The sequence below is a fragment of the Acomys russatus genome, chromosome 4, assembly GCF_903995435.1.
Source record: "Acomys russatus chromosome 4, mAcoRus1.1, whole genome shotgun sequence".
Classification (NCBI taxonomy): Eukaryota; Metazoa; Chordata; class Mammalia; order Rodentia; family Muridae; genus Acomys; species Acomys russatus.
Genome location: NC_067140.1, coordinates 57,893,618 through 57,911,052, shown reverse-complemented (window position 1 = coordinate 57,911,052; position 17,435 = coordinate 57,893,618). Strand labels below are relative to the sequence as shown.

General features: G+C 42.5%; 1 protein-coding gene across 5 annotated transcripts in view; it reads left to right on the top strand.

Moving 5' to 3' along the window:
- Positions 1–17,435, top strand: part of Frmd5 (FERM domain containing 5) — a 271,347-nt gene that overhangs the window by 99,646 nt on the left and 154,266 nt on the right. The gene's annotated exons all lie outside the window — the stretch shown is intronic.

Below are 17,435 nucleotides of genomic sequence, written 5' to 3'. Positions count from 1 at the left end.
AATTATGTAAACTTAATTAACCAGGCCATCAAGGGAAGGGCTATGGAGTGTAATGAAATATTATAGCAACAAGGCAAAGCGGCCACAGTAAAGCAGGCCTCGCTGAAGGGTTCTCAGAGGGAGGGAAGAGGGTCCCCCTGTGAAATGCCGCCTGGACCGACCGGCAGCTTGCTTTGTTAAACTCTGCCCAGGGAGCTCAGAGAGCCAGGGTGTATGGATGCTGCAGCACATGAGCAAAGAAGAAAAGACCTTTCCTTTGCTTATGTGGAGGGCAGACAGTGTCCATGTAATAAAATGGAGACAGAAGTACAGGCAGATGCAGTGCTCTGACCTCCATCAAGGAAGAAGCCAAAGTGACTAGCTGGGATTTGGAGAAAATGTGTACATTTCAAATGTAGGCGGGCCAGCCGGGAGAGATTTGAGAGTTCTCTGTCTGGAACTTATATTCAATTGCTTGGAACACAGTTTTTTTTAAAGGTTCTTTGTTGGTGTTGCATGGAGCAAATAGTGTGTGAAGCATCCCGTTGTCTTTTAGGAGTTTATAATCTATGGAAAGAGAGCCAAGTACATAAACAACAGCCATAGCAGGCAATGATACAAACGGTTCTTCTACGACAAAGATTCCCAGAGGGCTGTCTCCTGTGCCATCATTTCTCTTGCATTTTGGATCTGAATAGTGACCTACATACTAGACCTCTCCCATCACTTTTGAGCAGAGAAAGAAATGTATACCTCTGTCTCTGGTTATTTCAAAGGTAGAGTTAAAAACTAGCATGCTCTTTGTCTGTCTGTCTGTCTGTGTCTGTCTGTCTGTCTGTCTGTCTGTCTGTCTCTCTCTCTCTCTCTCTCTCTCTCTCTCTCTCACACACACACACACACAGTGCTTCCTGAAAACAAATGTAGAATTTACATGTTTTATAAGTATATGGGAAATATTTATCACATGTACCTACATGTACACAACTCCATATACATACAGATAATTACAAAGAGGGGAAATTGCCTAAAGTATAGCACTGGCAATTTTAGAAGACAAAGAAATATATATGTGAATTCTGCGTTTAAAATTTGGGGTATGGAAAGCCAGAGAGAATTTTCTAAATAAGTATAACAACTTTTTAAACAGCAACATTTTTATTTAACCTCTTAAACAATTATTTCACTTTATTTTTATATTTTGTGTGTGGGTACAGTGCCCACAGGAGCCAGAAGAGGGCATTAGATCCCCCTGGCACTGAAATAACAGATGTTTATGAGCCACCAGGTGGGTGCTGGGAATCAAACCCAGGTCTTTTGGGAGAGCAGCCAGTGCCCTTAACCACCGAGTCACCTCTCCAACCCCAACAACAACCTCTACAAACAACAAAAGAATGTTTACAGAAACCATGATAATGTTTAGATAAGTTCTCACTTCCATGACCTATAGGAAACACAGCCAGTTACCTTCCCCAGCAGATGTTTAATAATTAAGGATTTTTCTTTCTTTCTTTGTGTGTACATGTTCATGTGTGTGCACATGTGTATGTAGGTCTACATGTTCATGTATGTGCACGTGTGTATGTAGGTGCATACAGAAGCCAGATGTCTATGATGGGTATCTTCCCCATCACTCTTCACAGAATTTCTTAAATAAGTCTAACAACTTTTTAAACAGCAGCATTTCTATTTAACCTTCTAAACAACAATTATTGTATTTGTTGGGGCAGGCTTTCTCGCTGAAGCTGAGGCTGGCAGCTTCAGTTACGTCGGATAGCCAGCAATCCTAGCACTACCTCTCCAGCGCTGAGATTATTGGCACAGACTTCTTGGCTGGAGTTTTTATGTGGTCTGAACTCAGGCCCTCATGTTTGCTCAGCAAGCACTGTAATGACTGGCTCCTTTCTGAGCCCAGTAACTGTTTCATGATGAAGATTTAAACCTAAGAAACCAATGTATCCATTTATTGGAATTAATCAAATTTATTTTTGAATGTAAGCATGCCGTATTTTTCTTTATTTTTTAAAATCTTCCAATCACTTACTTAACCATGTATTTTGTAGTATATACAAACTCTTTGCATATGCTCCAGTAAACAGAGTCATGTTTATGTAGGTTAATGAGGACTTTAAGCATATTTGCTCTTTCTGTTGGGTCTGAGGTTCTCTTTTCCTTTCAGGTTACAGTGTCCTCCTTTGGATTAAGCCTCAGCAAGCACATATCTCATTATGCAGAGTTTGGCAGGGGAGTGCATCTGGTCAACCTGCCTTCAAAAGTTAGTCACCAGTACATGGTACAGTGTTGTTGGCTTGCAAAAGGGAGCCATCCAGTCCACTGTCTCCTATTCGTGTTCAGTAGGTTCCAAATTGTGAGCATGGTAACAGATGCTGTCTACCTGACATATGTAAGGTAGCTTGTCTGTGATGCCGAATTCTGTTAAACCCAAATAGTTGTGAGCCCCTCTCATCTTTATCCACTTTAGTTCTCCTAGAAGTAAGGAAATTGTTAATTTACCATGTTATAAATATATGAACTCAGCACAAGAAACTTTTTTTTTTTTGAGACAGGGTCTCTCTGTGTAGCCTTGGCATCCTGGACTCACTTTGCAGACCAGGCTGGCCTTGAACTCACAGAGATCCACCTTCCTCTGCTTCCTGAGTGCTGGGATTAAAGGCGTGCGCCACCAACACCCAGCCTTATATCCAACATTTTACATGGGTTCCAAACAGTGCACTTGGGTGATCAGGCTCATTTTTTTACTTGCTGAGCCATCTCCTTAGCCCACATGAATGTATATAATGTATATAAAATCAGTATGTGCAATTTTGAAGACACGCTGGGTGTGATGACATACACTTTTAATACCAGCACTCGGGGAAGGAGAGGCAGGCAGATCACTGTAAGTTCGAGGCCAGCTTGATCTACAAAGCAAGTCCTGGATAGCTAAGGCTCCACAAAGAAACCCTGACTGAAAAAACAAAAACAAAACAAAACAAAACAAAAATTGAAGACATGAATACCTTTTTCAAAATATGCATGCCAGTCCTATTAAAGTCTGTGTTTCAAATGTTTAAGAATGATTTGTCAGTGAGAAGATATGTCTTCCTCCTCTGTAGAAGCTTTACGGACATTATAAGCACTGAGCTGTTATGATCTGAGGCCAACATCCTGTCTTAGCAAAACCTAAGTAAACTGAGGTTGATGTCACTAAAGTGTGTTAAGTGTCGAATAGCACCCAGGACCGTACAGAGCTTTGTGTGCATAGAGACTTGAGGCCCAAGGTTGCTTGATGAATTTAGGTTGTGAGTATCTGCCTGGTCATGGACTTAGAAAAACAGCAGGCTTCCAAAATTGCAGCTGCAAGCAGAGCCACAAAGAATGCTTTGTTCTAGCACAGAGGGATCCCAGACTCTTCATCTGCTACTTCTCTCTTTCTAGACAAGACTATGGGATGTGATCGTTGTGCTTGAGAAACTCATTTCCAGGAAGCAACTTGGAGAGCCGTGATGTGTCTTAGTGGCCAAGACTGGCTGAGGGCACACCAAGTCTCCAGAAGTAGGGCTGTAATCAAGCCATAGCTCCGGCACTCCTGCAGTTTAAAAGTGAGCATTTCATAGCACCCAGCTTCCCCAGAAAGCGGTGTGAGTTAAGAGAGATAGCGTCCATGCAGTGCTCCATGCAGTGCTCCTGTGTTCAGTGCGGCACACGTTGCGGTTTGTCTATTGTTGCAGACGTTACACACACAGCAAGTGCTCGCTGACATTGTGCCATGTGATGACGTGAGTCAACATCCTTTCATGAACATACCACAAGTTATTTAGAAAAATCCCTATTGTGAGGCCATGGGTTTTTTGTTTTGTTTTTGTTTTTTCAGACAGGGTCTCTCTGTGTAGCCTTGGCTGTCCTGAACTCGCTTTGTAGACCAGGCTGGCCTCAAACCCAAAACGATCCACCTGCCTCTGCCTCCCGAGTGCTGGGATTAAAGGCGAGCGCCACCACATCCAGTTGGCCATGGGGTTTTATTTCCTATAAAAATACATATTTTTCAAGGCAGGGAAGACGGCTCGGTGGGTACAGCTGGCTGCAAAGGCAGGAGGACCTGAGGTTGGGACCCCAGCGCCTGTGTAAAAGATGAGTGTGGTAGCACAAGCTGTGACCCCAGCACCTGTGTAAAAGATGAGTGTGGTAGCACAAGCTGTGACCCCAGCACCTGTGTAAAAGATGAGTGTGGTAGCACAAGTTGTAGCCCTGGCGTTGGGAGGCGGAGACCAGTGAGTCTGAAGTGCTCGCTGGCCAGTCACTGCTGAAGCAGTGAGCCTTGGGTTTAATGAAGAGAGCTGGTGCAAAAGTTAAAATGGAGAGTAATAGAAGAAGATACCCAAAGTCATCCTCTGGGCTCCACATGGGCACACAGGCAAGTACATCTGTGTACACACACACACACACACACACACACACACACACACACACACACACTTTTCTATTTTGACGTGAATATTTATATTTATAAGGATCAGTGTATTTATTATTTCTTTAAAATAGAGTAAATAAATATAATTACCAAGTCAGAGGTTGTCAGCGTTGTAAAGTTCTTACATACTGTCAGAAAGCCCAATATAAAACCATGCCTGGTATAGCATTACTGCCTTTTTGGACTTTACCAACCCCACAAATCTGAAGTGGCCTCTTACGGTTTCTTCCTGTAGCTTTTTAAATTTTGGATTCACAGCACTTGGGTGCTGAAGGCATGAGGATCAGGGGTTCGAGGCTGGCCTTGTTTATATAGTAAGATGGCATCTCAAATAAAAGAATTTGGGTTTGTTTGTTTGGAGTCTTGTTGTTTGTTTGTTTGAGACAGGGTCTCATTATGTAGTTCTGGCTGGCCTGGAACGTGCTCTGTAGACCAGGCTGGCTTCAGACTCACAGAGATCTGCCTGCCTCTGCCTCCCAAGTGCTGGGATTAAAGGCGTGTGCCACTATGCCTAGCAAATAAAATGACTCGTTGCCCACAAATGCAGTCAAATATTTCTGCCATGTATTTAAGAATATACTAAAGAAATATGTATCTCTTTGTAATGATTATTTCCACAAACTAATAAGACCCGAAGTTAACTATCAATACAATCAAGCAGTAACCACTATAGTTTGTGAGAAGAAAAGACAGTTCCGTTGCCAGTGTGTGGGGTGGTTTCTTTGATTTAGATGAACAGGAACAGGCATGGTAGGTAAGAAGAGTTAATTTCTAAAAGGTGGCCAGTGGCCCAGTGACATGGATACATTGTAACGTTTTCGGTTTTTTTATTTTTTATTATTTTTTTATTTTATTTATTTATTTATTTATTTTTTTTTGCTTAAAGGTTCTTTTGTTTTTGTTTTTGTTTTTGTTTTTTGTTTTTTGTTTTTTTTTTTTTGAGACAGGGTTTCTCTGTGTAGTCTTGGCTGTCCTGGACTCACTATGTAGACCAGGCTGACCTCGAACTCACATCGATCTGCCTGCCTCTGCCTCTGCCTCCTTAGTGCTGGGATTAAAGGCATGCACCACCAGGCCCGCTTAAAGGTTCTTTTTAGGGAAAATGTTCTTAGAGAGTAGACAGAATAAATAAGTAAACAGAAAATATTGGGGCAAAAGCACTGTGACTTCAGACCTCATGTGTCTCCACGGCACTCAACGTCTGCATGCAAATCTACGCCAGACAAGCAGACGTGTCTGGCGCTTCTGAGGGCATAGGCGATGGCAGAATCAAGATTTCTGGCAACAACTGTGGGCTTCTCTGTGATGTCCGTTTCTGGACGTCTCAGCTGAGAGAAGCCTTAAAGAGGGATCGTGTTCGGCCCACAGACCAGGAAATCTCGCCCTTGTTCATGGAACTTTCCAGTGTCCCCTTGTGTTTCCCGCCGCCTGTCAGAACTTGTGTTCTCATGTGTTCCTACTTCCATGCCAGGAGAGAGACGAGTTGAATTCAGATATGCTTTGTGAGGGGAGGGAAGAGGGACCAGACCATTCCTTCCTATATGAAGCTTGCTAAAGAAATGGGCCAAAATGAGGGAATAACATGGCAGGGGGCATGAGAGGGTCTGGAGGCGTCTCTGGGTACGTACACATTTGTGCTTTTGATGTGCTGGCTTATTAAAAAAAAAAAAAAAAAGGCACTATTGAAAGTGAGGAGGTAGCCTTCTGTATTTGCTGAGTCTTTGAGTATCTGTATGGAGTGATTTTTATTATGTCATAAAAGGGGTCAAGGCAGCACTTCCTTAAGTTAAGAGGGGAAACACGTCATGCTTTAGGGGGGAAATAGAGGCTTGAGAAAAGAACCCTCCTTTAGTGGCCGTGATGAACTGTGGTCATTTAGTAATCCAGGATTTCCTTGCTGGCAACGCTTTGTTTGTTTTCCATTAAAATTGACACCACTCTACAATCTGCATTTGAGGTCTACTTGGCTAAAAGCTTGTTTCCTGTCTAGCACTGTCTGTGAGACAGGGAGAAGATGGCCTGCTTGTGATGGCTCTTTCTCAGACCAGCAATGTCTAGAAACTCCCAGAGCCTGCCTGCATTTTAAAGAAAGAAAGAAAGAAAGAAAGAAAGAAAGAAAGAAAGAAAGAAAGAGAAAGAAAGAAAAAGAACGAACGAACTCCACTCTATAGAAGGAAGAAGCAAATATTTATTTTATACCATTCAAGCCAAATAATCTCCATGTCTCTTCAGGAGCCACCTGTACTAAGATGGCCTGGGCCAAGCACGGGCTCTTTGGTGGCAGTTTAACATCTCTAAGCCCCCAGCCCTGGTTCCAGCTGAAAGAACCCTGGTGCTCCATTTCCTTAGAGTGTGTCATATATTAGATGTCTGAAATATGGACCTGTGACCTGCCAGTGGTGGTTCCAAAGCTGCCATTCTCCCGAAGGGCCTGCTGAAGGCATCGTACCCTCATGAGGGAGTTTTAAATTCCCCTGTTAACAAGGAAGTAGAGCTCTCCCAGATAGCATCTGGAAGGTGCCTATGAGACCATCCCCTGCTAGGCTGTGGCCATGGACTTCTCAGTACTGCTGTCCTTGCCAGCTTCAAGTATTCTGAAGAGCAGAGACAGTGACAGTATCCCAGGGGTGAGAGCACAGTGTCTTAGCTCTATGCTTTCCTTTTTTTCCCCTACCAAAGATCTTTTTTATTTTTATTTTTCCGTTTCCTTTGGTGTTTTGGAAGATTTACAGTTCTGCATTGATTAAATGATCATTCGTTTCCTAATTTTATTGATAAAAGCTAGTTGGATTACTGATCAATATAGGAAAATCATGACTGGTTAGCATTGTAATTCCAGCGGGGGGGTGGGGGGAGAAAGAAAGAAAAAGAAAAAAAGATAGTTTATTAGGTTGTGTAGCAAAAAGATTTAATGCTTTCCATATCCTACCACTGCTTTTTGAGGGGCTCCTTAGACGCTGAACACTGAGACCTTGTATAGACCATTCGTTGTGCAGAGAGACAGGCTAACAATTAAGAGTGGGACGGCTCAGCTGCAAAGCCAAAACAGTTGACTCCCTTTCCCCTTTAGCCACGAGTGACTGCGCTGTGGAGGAAAGAGTTGGGGGCTCTTCTAGAATGAGGCATGAATTGCTGGCTCCTTATGAAGAACAGATCGTGTTTGAATTAGGGTTTTATAAGTAGATCACCATCCTAACAAGTACTTTCTTTATCTCACATATAATTATTTAGAGTATCTCTGTGTGCTTCCCACGATCTGGCTTGCTTTAATGTTGTAGACTGCAAACCTAGCAGGTTTAAAAAATTTTCAAATGGATAAATGTCTCTAGGAAAACATTTCCAGGAGAGGGTTTGTTTTCAAAGGATGTCATCACTTGGAGACCTGGCCAGTGGCAGTCCTCAAAACGTATCCACTGTGCGATTGGCCTTTGTGAGACCTTTAGAAAGCAAACAAACAACAAGCAGTGATAGATCTGTACAGTGAGAGCGAGGCAAGGATTTGAAGTGGATTCAGTCTCATATCTGTGATGCTCTCCATTGTTGAATATTATATCACCATAGAAAATAGGTCATGGAACATGGTTGCGCCAAAAGAGTTGGCCCTGCATACATTTAGCAGATAGTGTTTAGACTGGTGCACGGATCCCTCTCTGCAGCGTTGGCGTCAATACTATTTCTCAGATGCTTCCACCACTATACTCATTATTAAGGTGTTTGGCAGAATACTGATTTGTTTTTGTTGGTAGGTTTTTTTTTTTTTTTTTTTGAGACAAGTTCTCACTATGTAGCCCACCCTAGCCTCAAATTCAAGAGCTTCCTATTTCTGCCTTGCCCTAGATATCATACCCAGCTTGCATTTGCTTTTACACATATATCTTTGAATGGAAAATAATTAGAAATGTTGGGGCAGGAAGATATAAGGAAACTGTGCATTGGGGAGATACATACTATGATTTACTGGAAAGGTGAGCCTTTTATTTAAAATTTATGAAGTATACTTTAGAGAAGTCTAAGTTTTTTCATAGCAAAAATTAGGAAAATTATATCTATGAAAGAGACAGTTTCTACTACCTAGAACCAAAATCCAGTTAATGGACTCCAGAACACGGCCCTCATACAGACATTGATGCAACAAAAAGCCACATAGCATTGTAAATTATGATATTCAGAGTTTTATTTTTAAAAATCTACAATGTATATATGTAATAGCAAATTTCCATCATCTTTAATTTGTTTTTATCTTGTTAGGGAAAGATAGTCTAGTCCTGTTTCAAAATCTCTTAATTAGCAATAAAACTTCATTGTGGCAAATAGCACGAAGGTCCAAACATTGACAGATAGTGTGGAGAAGGCTCTTCTGCACCAGACAGTCCTAGCACACTGAGCGCTGTTTCTTCTTCTTTACCTTGACTGTCTTATGTCTCACTTAGAACTGTTAGGTCTTAGAATCTTTAAAATGTTACTGATGAGGAAATATATTTTCTGTCTGTGCAATTAGAACATTTAAGGAAATCTTACAAATTAAAAGTAAACCAGTTAATATAAAGAACATTTTTTTCCATATAAGCAACATGTGCAACAGTATGAGAGATGGACTTTAAGAAATTCTTATTATTAAAAATATGATCGATGGGGGTGGAGATGTTGCTCAGAGGTTAAGGGCTCCTCCAGAGGTCCTGAGTTCAATTCCCAGCAACCAAACATGATACCTCACAACTATCTGTGATGTGATCTGGTGCCCTCTTCTGGCCTGCAGGTGTACGTGCAGCCAGAGCACAGTATACATAATAATAAAGAGATCTTTTTAAAAATATGATCAATGTGCTTTGACTAATACATGGCCCTGTGTTCAAGTCCCATCCCAATAAAAACAAACAATAAAGAATCCAATAAGAGAAAAACAAAATAGCCAGGCATAGTGGCACAAACTTTCAATCTCAGCACTCGAGAGGCAAAGGCGGTGGGGGGCGGGGGGCCTTTCTGTGAGTTTGAGGCCCGCCTGGTCTACAGAAAGCAAGTCTAGGATAGACAGGACTGCACAAAAAAACCTGTCTGGAAAACCTGGAGACAAACTCCAGGATGAACAAGATAGCATTTTATGAGAAAAGATCCAGATGGTATAAACTATAAGCTTACTGGTAGTAAACAAGATATTAAAATCTTAGCCTTAGACACTTCATTAAATTGAATTTAAAACATCAAAAGTTTTTTTTAAAGAAACACAAATATTATAAGTACTTAATACAAAACCACATCCACTTATCAAATTAAAAAATGAAATACAAATGTTAAAAGTACCTCAGAACAAAACAAACAAACAGATAAACAAAAACCCCACATACCAAAAGTTTAAAAACAACAACAAAACCTCAGGAATGTAGAGACATGTGGACCTCTGTGGGTTCGAGGCCAACCTGTCTACAAAGTGAGCCCAGGACAGCCAAGGCTACACAGAGGAACCCTGTCTTGAAAACAAACAACAAAAAGGAGGCCACGAATATAGCTTAATGTAGACTACTTGACTGGTGTTGGTGGATAGACAAGGGGAAAAAGTCAAGACAATGTCTAAGCTTATAAATCCAGAAACTTCTACCTATGTTGGACTTGTAAATTTTCCCAATGAAGCTCTTCCCACCCCCCAAAAAATTCAGTGAAAAGGGATTCAAGTTCACACCTGATGATGCCTGGTCAGTCAGGGCTGGGAAAATCAACTCTGATAAGCACTCTCTTCCTGACTGAATTATACCTCAGAATTATACCTACAGCTACAGATAGTAGTGGACACACCTGCTTATGGAGATGCTCTCAACCACAGGGATTGCTTTAATAGTTATCTCCTACCTTGCTGAGCAGTGTGAATGGCCCTCACACAAGGAGAGGGCACTGAAAGGGCCACATGGCAATAACAGGACACACTGTTGTTTCTGCTTCACCTCACCATTGGATGCGGCTAGAAGCTCTTGGAGGTTGCATTTATTATTGTTATTATTATTATTTTAAATTTTATTAACTTATTCAGATTACAACTCAGTTGTTATCCCATCACTTGTATCCTCCTGTTCCTCCCTCCCTCCCTCTTTTACCCTATTCCCCTCCCCTAGGTCTATGACCGAGGGGGACCTCCTGCCCCACTATATGGTGGAGGTTGCATTTATAAAAGCCGCACACACTGAGGGGAACGTTGCGCCTGTCATGTGAAAGCCGACACTCTCACTCTGGGGAACACGAGCAGCCAGAGAACAGGATTTTGGATGAAACTGAAGCGCACAACCCCAGACTCAACCACTAACCTGATGAAGACCCAGATGAAGATGTTAGAGAGCACGCTGGACTCCTCCAGGCCAGGTCCCATTCTTTCTGGTTAGGTCAAACCACTTGGATTAAAGCCAAACCAAGGTCAGAGGTTGGGAACCCAGAAACAGTGACTCTCTGGACTGTGACTGAACCTCCAGGAAGTAACCCAGCCCCTTACTGAGGATAACATATGTTCCAGAAGGCCGAGAGGCTGCGGAGAAGTGGAGACCAGGAACACAAGTAAAGACCAGATCTTGCTGGAAACGGAGGCTGACCTGCACCACATGCAGGAGATGGTCTCCAGGAAGTAGGCACAGATGCAGGTGCAGGGTGCTGAGAGTGACCGGGGACCCTCCGACATCAGGTGTGAGATGAAACTTCCATGTTAAATACTCTTGGATAAAAAGAAAACATTTCAGATCAGTGTCATAGCTTAAGTTTTCTCAAGCTTGGCTATGTCCCCACCCAAATTTAAGTGCCTGTGCCTGGGAAAATCATTTTTCAAAATGTGTGTGTGTGTGCGCGCGCGTGTGTGTGTAAGAGAGAGTTTATATGAAGTAGTTTTAATATTCGTATTTCATTGCTGTGTTACAGTTTATATTTTGTGAGGTAAGCTATCATTTTCTTCCTCCTTAACACTTATGTTGGAATGTATTTCTGAGAGTCAGCCAACAAGTCTACTTAGTCATGAATTTCCTTGAATTAACTGGCCTGACTGGTTAACCGTTGAGGAGCTTTCTATCTGCAACAATTTGATTTGCTCAGACTTGTTCCTGTGTGGTGGCTTTGTGCCTGTCACAGGGAAGGAAGGCTGTGCACACTTACTGGCAGTTTGAAGACTCGTAACTTTGTAATTGTGCAGAATGGCTAAAACCATTTTTGCTGCCATAGTTAATACAGTTGATTCGTCTATACATTTACTGCTAACCAGGTAGGGCAGAGGAGACCTCTCCAGTGAGATGCATATTTACACTTAAACAGCTTTTAATAGCAAAGTTGGATTTCAAGGCCTCAGGAGCCCGGTTGCTAGATCATCTTCAAATCTTTGTGGAGAGAACTCACCACAAGGACGTTCATAATGCCATTGCCAATTAGCTGTGCTGTGGAGAAAGTCGGGGCAACTTCACATTTTAACAAGACTCTTTGTACAGGAATAGTCAATAGATTATTTTTACTCAACTAAAAAGCCAGTAATTTATGAATAAACCAAACTTTAATATTTTATACTGCACCTTAATGCACATGCTATACCTACAGGTGAAAAGCTCTGCCAGGGCAGTGGGAGTCAGTCCTTGGCTAGCATGACCCCAGAACCGAGGCTTTCTTTGGGCATCGCTTCTGCACAGAAGCCCCATGAGGCCCAGGTGCCTGCTAGGATTTTTTCCCCCTAACTTCCCATTTTGAATGATTTTCTGTTGAGAGGGAATAGCAGTAGTAATTTTTTTTTTTTTAATGTGAAGACTGCCTTGTCTGTCTGTAGCCGCTGCCATTCCTTTTGGTGTGTGCAGTATAAATGTCGTCACACATCTGTGAGAACGAAGGGCACTTCAGAGCTGCACCATAGGCAGGTGATCCGAGCCACACTCACTGGGCCTCCTTGGTCCCTGCCCTCCATCATCCTGCCATCCTATCTCCTAGTGTCAGTGACCACAGAAGGAGGGCAAGCGAAGGAGACTGAGGTGTGGAGTGAGTGAGTGAGTGAGTGCCATTTTGTACTTTGATTTCCCTGTACCTGAGTGGCTCGGCAGAAAGTGCTTGATTCATGATGGAATGGATTTGGTTGTTGCTTTTTTATTCTCCCAATTTAGGCCAAGAATAATAGCACTCATAAAACAAAAAAAAACTAATAAAAAACTAATAAAACAATTTAAAAATTGTTCGCTATAAAGATGTGCAACAGGAAATGATCTCGTTTTCATTTTTATATTTTTGGTTGGAGAGAGATGGCCCTTGCAGAGGCTGTGTTTGGTTCCCGGCATTCAGAGTGACTATGGAAACCACAGCCATCCGATCGTCACGGCCTCGATTCCCTTTGCCACATATTCAACTTAAGCCCTTTTTTAAAATAAATTACATTTTAGATTCCTTTTTAGCTATTTGTAGATTTGTAAGCGGTTATAAGAAAGCATACAGAAAGATCCTACACACTGTGCACCCAGTTTCCTCTAGGGGAACATTTTACAAATCCATAGTACATTATCATAAACTAAGATGCTGCCATTGATTCAGCAAGATAGAAAATACAAGGCTTTTCCATCACCATGAGTGTCTTCCTGTTGTTCTTTTGCAGACATCTCCCCCCCTTCTCTCTCTCATTCTCTCTCTCTCCCTCCCTCCCTCCCTTATTCCCTCCCTCCCTCCCAGCCCCAATACATGGTATCACTGATCTGTTTTCAACTCTAACATTTTCTTTTAAAGCATGTTATATAAACGAGCCATTCCATATATGGGCCACCGGAACTTTTTTTCTTCTCAGGAACATCCTCTGAGGCTCATTTAGGCTATTGAGTGTTTCAGTAGTTCATTTTTCTTCATTGACAACCAGTTTTCCATTGGTTTAAATATCACCTATTCGCCTGGCGTGGTGGCGCACGCCTTTAATCCCAGCACTCGGGAGGCAGAGGCAGGTGGATCGCTGTGAGTTCAAGCCCAGCCTGGTCTACAAAGTGAGTCCAGGACAGCCAAGGCTACACAGAGAAACCCTGTCTCAGAAAAAAAAAATCACCTATTCAAGGGTATCTGGGTTGTTTCTATTTTTCAGCTATTGTGTCTAAGGCTGTTGTGAGCATCTGTATAAAGGAGTTTTTTGAATGTAAGATTTCATCTGTCTCATGGACACGACTAGATTCTGTGGTAGTTGTATGTTTAGTTTTATAAGAAATAAACAAATGACCTCCCAGAGTGTCCATTCCCACCAGGAGTGTGAACACGCCAACGGTTTGTTTGTTTTGTTTTGTTTTTTTGCATCTTTGTCAGAATTTTATGTTGTCACTGTTTTTATTTTTGTCATCTGACAGGTGTGTAAAAAGTACCTTATGCCTCTGGGGATTGAATGTAGGGTTTGGTGCATGTGAGGCAAGCATTCTCCCGCTGAGTGACAGCCCCAGCCCTAGCCCATGGCTCTAACTTGCATTTCCTAATGATTAATGATGTAGCCCATCCTCTCAGGCCTTCATCTGCCGGCTGTGTATCCTTGCTGGTGAAGCAGCTGCCCATGAGCTTTATCTGTTTTCTAATAAGCTTGTTTTTGTGTTTATTGTTGGGTTTTGAACAGACCTGGGCTCATTTTTAGCGGCTTGTTTGGAGTCTCCTTCCCCTCCCCCGCCCCATCCCCTGCTTGTTGTAATTCCTACAGCCTTATTTATGTAGCTTGAGAAAGTCTTGCTTCTGTTCTGGATAGTTCTAGAACAAAATGAAGGTTCTCTAAACTCACTGATGCCTGAAAACTTTTTAAAGACATTACAAAATTTACCTGTTTAATGTGTGAAAATCAGTAACATAAACATATCAGGGTTTTAATATATTCATAAAGTTGTCTAGTCATCATTAATATATGTATTTAGAATATTTTCTTCCCCTCCCAAAACAAGTATTTTATCTATTAGTAGTCACTTCTCATTCCTCAAGTCTCCTGGCTTCCCAGCCCCTGGAAACCATGAATATACATTCTGTCTTTAAGAACCTGCCTATATTCCAGAGCATTTTGTACAAGTATCATCATGCCGTACCTGACCCTTCTTTCGTGTTTGGCTTCTTTAACGTAGCATGTCTTAAAGATTCTTCCGTGGTGTAGACGGTATTCATCTTCGTCATCTTGTAGCTGAACAGTGCTCCATTCTGTAGGTAACCTGTATTTTGTCTCCCTGTTTGTCAGCTGATGATCATTATTTGTACTTTTTTGTGACTCTGAATACGCATTTGTGTGGAGGGCTGTTCCTTGCTCTTCGTTTTGGGGGTTTTGTGGTGCCTCAGGTCAAACCCAGGGCTGTGGGCATGCCACATAATTGTTCTTTCTTCCACTGAGTGGTTCCCCAACTCTTAGATATAGTTTAGTTCTGCTTTTATTTTTCTTTCTTGCTATATGTGCTTTCCTTTATCTTGGGTGTGGTCTAGGAAGGAAACTAGTTGCTGGGTGAGCTGGCAGCTCCGGTGTGGAGCACTGGCAAGCTAATACCACTGTATATTTTATACCCCAGCAACAATGTGTGCAGTTCCAAACTCCACGCCCTCCCAGTGCTTAGTATTTTATATGGTGACGTCTTGGGATTTTTGTTTTGAGCATCCTAGTGAAATGGCACGTGTCTTTGGCTTTGATTCCTAGTGCTACTGATTGATAATGTTGAGGGCTGTCATGGGTACCACCTGACTGGCTGGATTTTTCTGGAGAAATAGCTACTTAAACCTCTTAGATATTTTTAGGTTAGATAGTCTTTTTGTTGTGGAGCTGTCATATTTCTTTATATGTTCTGGATGCTAGGCGGCCCTCAGGCATATGCTGTGTCCTCTATTTTCTACTTTCTTAATGGTGTCTCTGTGGTGTGAGTGTTGGTGTTTCTCCATGGTTCCTATGTTAGAAATTATTTAATTAGTGGTTAATTTAATTATTTATATAGTTAATAGTTAATTTAATTTTTAGCAGTACCATATCAGAAGGTAGGAACTTAGGGGTGTGACTAGGTATTGAGGGCTCTGCCCTTACGCTAGAGACTCAGGCGCACTTGGGAGAGTAAACGCACAGAGAGCAAAGACCCGCCTGGGAGGAGCTGTCCTGCTGATGTCCTGCCGATGCCGAGTACATTTATCACATTATAAATTGCCCAGCCTTTGGTATTTTGGTAGCAGCCCAACCAGTGAGATAGTATCTTTTGAAAACAGATGTTTGCCACATTTTTAATCTGACCATGTACATTTTTCTCAGCTTTTCCCAGGGAGGAGTAGCTAGTCTTTCCCTAGTTTCCTTAGCCTAAATAGATGAACAAATGAGCCCTCTTTGCTAGGAGAGTTGAGGTTCTTTGTTATAAATTCCTAACTTGTCTCAGCTTGCTAAGTTTCTGGGTATTACTTTCTTGCCTCTACCATACTCTGGCGTGGGGGGGGGGGGAGGCGGGGAGCTCAGCACATGCCTGGGGATGCTAGCACTTGGGAGGCTGACTCCAGGGACTGTGAGTTTGGGGCCAGCCTGAAATACACAGCAAGATTTTTCTCAGAACAAACAAACCAGTGTTGCTCGGATGATCTTTTTTTACCTGGTTCTTCCTACCCCTGCCTCTTGCACTTTAATGCCGGAATTGATTCTCTCCCTCCTGCAGAATCCCCCACTCTTCCCAGCTGTTATCCTCTGGCCTCTGTATTATCTCAAGTCTTTGTTGCCCATTAAAGGGCGAGATGCTTTGTCCAGTGCTATTTTTGCTCTGTGCTAGCAAATACTTTGATGGTTTCTCTTTGCCCTCAACCTTCCGGGAGCTGTCAGAGTCCGCCTGAGTTATCTCAACCCTCTCAATGGTCTCCCAAGCTCTAGGCTCCCCACTTTACACCAGCTACACACTTTTCATCATGGTGAAGTCTTGCTTTCTAACTCACCTGTACAAAAACTTCTGGTGATTCATTTAGCTGTCTAGAAGATGTCCTGGCCCTAATATCCAAGGCCTTTTATGACATATCCCCTTCCCCCCGCAACTCTGAATGCTTAATCCCTGACTTCCTACACAGCTAGCTTACTCCATGATGCCTGACTTCCTTCTGTCTTGCTATGGAAAGTCTGGATAAAACACCCTCTCCCCTTCCACCAGAGGGCACTCTCCAATATCTAAATGGGACCCCGTTATTCATTGTGACCCATGTTATTCTATCCTACATTAAGCTGTGCAAAATAGGTTTTTTAAATATAGAGAGTAGAGGTGGACCTATTCCTGGACCCTCTCCAGCAAATGCCCTGGGGGATTTAGAACTCTTGGGTATTAATTAATTTTGGAGTGTGTGTGTGGGGGGGGGGGGAACCAGGGGCTAGAGTATTACTGGTTTCATATGGACTGAAAACAAGAACCTAGGTACCCACATCCTTGGGGGGGGGGGGAGAAAAGCCTGGCAAAGATTAGGCAGAAAACAGGGGGTAGGCTGTAGAAGGTGAGTCAGTGAAGGTTCTTCTATGTCTGCCATAGCTGTGAAGTGAGCAGGAACATCGGAGCTTTAAAGCCTTTTCTGGAATGTCAGTGTAGTCTTTGAAAAGCTGTCAGTGAGCGCTTTCTCTCTCTACTGTACTTCCTCTTTCTATGCCCTCTCTTCTCTCTCTATCTCTGTCTCTCTCTCTAGGATACCTTTTCCTTCTCCCCCATGCTCATTTAATAAACTCTGTATAACATTAAAAAGAAAAGAAAAGCTGTCAGTAAACAGTGGATCTACTGCTGAGTTGGTGCTAAGGGTTAAAAGTGCAGCAGGGGTGGAGTAAAAGCAAAGTCACCTCACCTGCCAGACTGAATCACCTTTTCTGCCAGCTGGCCCAGAATCACAGTGAAGGGCGTTTTATTTGCCTCCCGGGTGCAGGAATTTGTAAGCCAGAAAGCACCACACATCAGTTGACCTTTACGGCGTAAGCATATTAACAAATGTAGGTTGGTCTACAGCTTGCATCCTATTGACATTGCTGTGCTGGCCTCCTTGGTAGCTTTTTATGCTGCACTTGGTGAGTGACTCCACC